Raw genomic sequence first — 6,027 nt, 5'->3', positions numbered from 1 at the left:
AACCACTACTGTGGCTTATCCTAAACAAAACAAAACACATTCTTTTTACAAAGTTTGAATTGGATTGTCTTGTCTTTGGATTGCCCAAAAATCATGCCAGAAGCAGAAGTTGAACCAAGAACACCTAGGTCCAAGTCCAGCATTCTATCTAGTAACTCCCATATAGAAGTTTACAGCCAGACATTGAACTTACTTTTCTTAGCACCAAGGCCAGTTCTCCGAAGGCTGGCAGAAGTTAGTTTGCCCCCAAGATTCTCTGGTTGATGCAGGTGATCTCCTGCCCCAATAAATGCGAAACTCCTGATTTGACCATTGAAGGCACAAGGGGAGCAGGAAAGGAAGCATGTGAGCCCAAGGGCTGCTTCTAGAACACCCAGGTGGAATCCTAAGAGCAGAATAGCATCTGAGCATGTTCTCATTATTGCTGACTTTTCAAGAAAGCCTACAAGTTTTCTTTTCATCTGTACACATGGCCCTTGTATTAATGAATCTGCCTTTATGAGTTTGATTTCCAACACTGGTGTTTGCTAGGGCAGAGTATGTTTGCAGCCTGGGCAGAGACAGTAGCAAGGTTTTAATAATCCGTGTGTTGAGCAATCTCAGGAGTCGATCTACATCTGTTCTTCTGGCGTCATTGCCAGAGTTCTTGTGTACAGGAAGGCAGATTATTTGAAAAACTTTAGATATTATTCCCATAAGCAAGTTGCGTCACACAATCAAGCATTTCTGTTGTCATGTACAAGGGCTTGTATCTTCTTAGGGTTCTTTATGATTAAGTGACACAGAAAATTTAATCTTATAGATAACTTCATAGCTTGATAGCTGGTCTAAATAATCTCTGTTATGATGCCTATTGCATAGTTCTGACCAGCAGCTAGAGGCAACCATTGGGGTTTTCTAATACCTTTTCATGTTACAGCGATGAGGCCCTTCCTTGTTTTTTGTTTGTTTGTTTTTACATTTATTTCCCTCTCTTTTTCCAAGGAGCCCTGAGCAGTGTACATGGTTATGTTTATCCTCACAACAATCCTGTGATGTAGGTTAGGCTGAAAGAGAAGTGAGTGGCCCGGAGTCACCCAGTGAGTTTCATAGCTGAATGGAAATTTGAACTTGGGTCTCCGCAGTCCTAGTCCAACACTCTAACCACTTCACCATGCCGCATGCACAGAAATGGAACAGATATATTATAAATTTGCCTCTGTGCAAAGATTAAAATAATACTACAAAAGAATAATGTTAACATGTTTTAGGTCACCACTACATTGAGAGCTCAAAGACAAATAGTTATTTGTTAAGTGGCTGGTCACTTAAACATGTCTGAACTTCCATTTCGCTATAAAGAAATGAATTTTTAAGACAACCTTTTTACAAGGATTTATATCTTCTACAAAAGCATCATTTCCTTTTGTTTACCAACCACCAATTTTCCTGTAAGGGCAAGAATATTAAACTATAAACTATTTCTCGTTTCTATTGTCCCCTACTAACTGAGCAAAGAGGCACCTTTTAAAAGCGGTGATTCTCTTTATTTATCCAGGGCGCTTTCCAGACTAGACCCTACAATGGGGTCAGGACGTATCTTGGAAATGTGCATCCACACTTTCTGCATCGTGACACCGCAGTCCCTACGGGGACAGCAGGGTACCATTCACATTTCCAATGCCTTGTTGTGAATTTAATCACTGCAATATAGAGCAAGGACGTCGTACATTGGGCATGAAAAAGTTGCTGTTTTTTCGGGTTGTTAGTTGCTGTGAGACCCTACTGTTTATGTTCCGAATGCAAGTTGCCCAAACAGAGGTATTTTGCTACTGTTCCAGCAGCAAGTCTGGAAAGCACCCAGAGGAGAGCAACTGGCCCTACAGTATGCAGCCCCAGTACAGCATCCCTCCAGTGACTGTTGCTGGTGTCATAAGAACATAAGAACAGCCCTGCTGGATCAGGCCCAAGGCCCATCTAGACCAGCATCCTGTTTCGCACAGTGGCCCACCAGATGCCGCTGGAAGCCACAGGCAGGAGTTGAGGGCATGCCCTCTCACCTGCTATTACTCCCCCGCAACTGGTACTCAGAGGCACCCCGCCCCCGAGGCTGGAGGTGGCCCACAGCCCTCCGACTAGTAGCCATTGATAGACCTCTCCTCCATGAAGTCATCCAAACCCCTCTTAAAGCCATCCAGGTTTTCGGCTGTCACCACATCCTGTGGCAGAGAGTTTCACAAGTGGATCACGCATTGTGTGAAAAAGTACTTCCATTTGTCTTATATTTCTTTTTTAGACTGTGAGCCCTTTGCGGCCAGGGAGCCATTTAATTAATTTATTTAATGTAAACTGCTTTGTAAACTGCTTTGGAAACTCTGGTTGAAAAGCAGTATATAAATATTCATTGTATTTGTACTCTATTAGTTCCAGGGAGAATGTGAAGGTCCTGAATCAGTGCCTGAGGTCAAAGAACTGGATGTGGGCAGACAGGCTTTATCTAGGTAAGGCAGAAGTTCTGTTGGTTGGGGCAAGATATGATCTAGGTTTCGAAATTCAGCCTGTCTTCAACAATGCTGCACTCTCCCTCAAGCATCAGTTGCATAGGGTGGGTTTACATGATCTCCACCAACTCAATGAGCGGGGAACCAGAGGTTCCTTGTGAGTGCTTACTCCTGGCAGGCATGTCATGCAAACCTGTCAATTGGGTTCCATGAATAGGCTTCATCTAGAGGCCACTGTGATTGCACGGGGACCTCGAAAGGAAGCCCATTCCCAGATAAGAAGGGTGCCTGGAAGCCATCCCCTACCACTAGCAGGGATTACTTGGGTGATAGAAGCAGCTTGTAGTGCTTCACAGCAGCCATGCTGTGGCCCTCAGCCATTTTTTTTTCTTTTCTTTTTTTTGGCAATGCAATGCAATGCAACCGTGGCCCTACCTGCATCACAGATGAGTATCAACAGGTGCATTACATGATTGTGGCAGTGGCTTGCATATAGCCACTGCAAAGCACTCTGGGCTGCTTTCACCCCATCACCCAAGCAAGCCTCCCCCACACTCTTGTGGGGGCTTACCTGGGCAGTGGTTTAGAGAGTTTCACAGCCACTGCACTTACAGCCACCCTCTCTTTTTTTAAATGCTGCAATGCACTTGTCCTAAAGGCACAGCAAGGGATTCACTGTATTGTTGTAAAAGAAAAGATGGCAGCTGTCATGCAGCCAACATGAAGCACTCCCACTTTTCCCCAGCCACTGCTGTCTCACCGCCAAGTAAACCATCGCTAGGGCTTGGGGGATCCATCAGAGCCCTAGGCCCTGCCCTCCTCCACCGATAACCTGAGCCAGTCGTGCCATGTTTAGTGTTGCCCTCTGCAGACAATGGCTGGATGCAGATGCCCAGTGGGCGCAGGGCCACAACTAGACAGCCAGCAATGAATATAGGAGGGAAAACTTCCGAAGAGGACTATTTTCTCTTGTAAATCCCAGAGAGCTGTGCTTTTGCACTGCATCCAACCCTGGGCTTTTTCTGAAGAAAAATATTAAAAGTGCCAGGCAAAATGCTCATGTTAATGTAAAACTTATGTTACTGGTATATTGATGTTATGAACTGAAGTTCATTAACATTCCTTGGTTGCACTGTTCATTGGCAGGAAATAGGTTTATGGGAATAAACCTATAAATATATACAAGATAACATTGCTATGGAGACTGTTAATATGCTTGCTTTCTCAGTCCAGAAAGTTAATGAGTGGCTTTCTTAAGAGAGACTATAGAGACTTAAGAGAGTGAGACTGTGTCTCCACTTGGATTACTGCTTCTTCCGTGTTTTCTTGGTTTAGGCCACTTGGGACATAACATTTGCATCTCTATGGTTCTGTGCTACCTTAGCTATTATTACTATTGTGTTGGGAGAACAGCAGAACTGATTTCACTTACTGCAGTGCTTAAATGGAGCCACCTAATGGCGCAGCATGCAATGACTTGACTAGCAAGCCAAGGATTGCCAGTTATTCCCAACTGGTACCTATATCACCTTAAGTGGCACAAATGCTTGACTAAAAAAATTATTTAAAACTCAGCATTGGTGGCATTTAACCCCACATAAATGAAGCTGAACTCACAGTCAAACCAGGATAATTGTTTGCAATCTGGCATAACTTGTGCAGATGTCTTTACACAGTTTTAGATTGCAAAATAGCTATTTTGAATTGCAATTTTAAATCTCATTAATAAAATGACAGGATACTTGTTACGTTGCAACCCTTTCCATGCTGTGGAATGACAAATTGGGGGGCAATATCTGCCCATACATATTTTCTCCATTGAAATGGTTTCTTAAGTGTTATTTGATTTTTGTATGGTAATAGATAGGCTGGAATGTATTTAATTCATCCTGTCCCAAAAGCTCTAGCAATAACCTCTGTCCAAGTAGCCAATGACTTAAATCTGCGGTGATGTCAGATCATGTTCCTTCTTCATTGGATTGACAGAGAATTGTGACTTAACTCCTGGCTCTCACTCAAACAAGGCACAGTGAAGTAGAGCACTAGACATGCATCAGCTCCTCCCATACTCCTGTGGAAGCATTGCTGAGGAGCACTAGACCATCCCTGCTCTCCTCTGAACTCCCTTTGTATGCCTACCCAGGGCTCCCAAAGCATTCCAACACATTCTCTTTCTTTCTTTCCATTGGTAGTTTCTGCAGCTACAACATCCTATCATTTCTATAGACACTTTTACAAGAGGCATAAATAATTTCTGGTCTGAGGGCTTCTTGCTAATTTTTTTTGGCGGGGGAAGGGGCCAGTGCTACCCTAATTGTACTAGATATAGTACAATTAAATATAAAGAGGCTGTTCTCACGTGTAGCCTAACCCAGGCCAGGGACACCCAGCCAGGGTTAGGCTGTGTGTGAGAACCACCAGGATTGAGTCCAATCCCAGAGGGCCAGCACCGCCTAGCCCTGCTTTTTAGCCCAGCTGCTAGCCGAAGTTAAGGGAGAGAGTGCTCCCTTAACCCGGGCTACATGCTCGTGTGAGAGCTGGGGTTGCTTCCAACCTGGCCACACACAGAGATGGGTATCTAGAGCACCCGTATCTTGGGGGAATCCCTCAATGCATCACGTATGTTGTGCAGTGTATTGTGGGATCACCAGAGCAGAGGCCAGGACAATGCACTGCCAGGAGCAGCAGGGGGATTCATCTGCGCTGCTCCTGGCAGCACTGGTTGTGTGGGGGACACCTTCAGGGCTGCCGATGGTTGTTTAGGGGAAGGTAGGTTGAACCTGCCTCCCCCGCCCCCCCCCCCAACTGCCTGACTGTGCATGCGCGGGTCTTGTGAACAGCACCACTGTAGTTCCGTGAGAGGGAGTGACACAGAAACAAACTCAAGCTGGTGTGCGGTAGGAATGCGCATGGAACCAGTTCCGTGCAGTCTCAGGAGGGCAGAAGGGTTTCTTTAAGGGGCAGGGGAGGAGCTGCCAACCTGCCAGCCCACACCCCACTGCTTTCCCCCTTGCTGGCGCTGGCGCAAAAAATGGGCCGGCAGGACTGCAGCGTGCCTCCCTGCAGCCCTGGTCAGTGTCACAATGGAAATGACTGGCATATGTGCATGTCATGCACACGGGCGTTGGCCATTTCCATCACGACGCTGACCGGGCCTGCAAGGAGGCACGCTGTTGCCCCACGCGCCCACTTTTTGAGAGAGTGCTGGCGGGGGAAGTGGGGTGGGGTGGGGTCTGGGTGGTTGGCAGCACCTCCCCTGCCCTTTAAATAAACCCCCCTCAAGCCCTCTGAACAGGCCCAAATGCCGGTTGACGGAACCAGTTTGGCGCTCCTAAAATGGAGCGCCGGACAGTTCCATGCACACATCCCTAGTGTGCAGATGGAAGCTCTCTTCCCAGACCACGACAGCCACTCACCACATTTCAAAGCAGATACATCATGCTGGCAAACTCACCAGGGAGCAAGGATTGATTACAAATCGGAGAAGTCCATGCTTGTTGCTGTGTAATATGCGAGACAGCCCTAAATGCCAGCTCAGCAATTCTTT

Source organism: Hemicordylus capensis, chromosome 4 (assembly GCF_027244095.1).
Source record: "Hemicordylus capensis ecotype Gifberg chromosome 4, rHemCap1.1.pri, whole genome shotgun sequence".
Lineage (NCBI taxonomy): Eukaryota > Metazoa > Chordata > Lepidosauria > Squamata > Cordylidae > Hemicordylus > Hemicordylus capensis.
The sequence above is the reverse complement of the archived record's forward strand: the minus strand, read 5'-3'. Positions refer to the sequence as shown.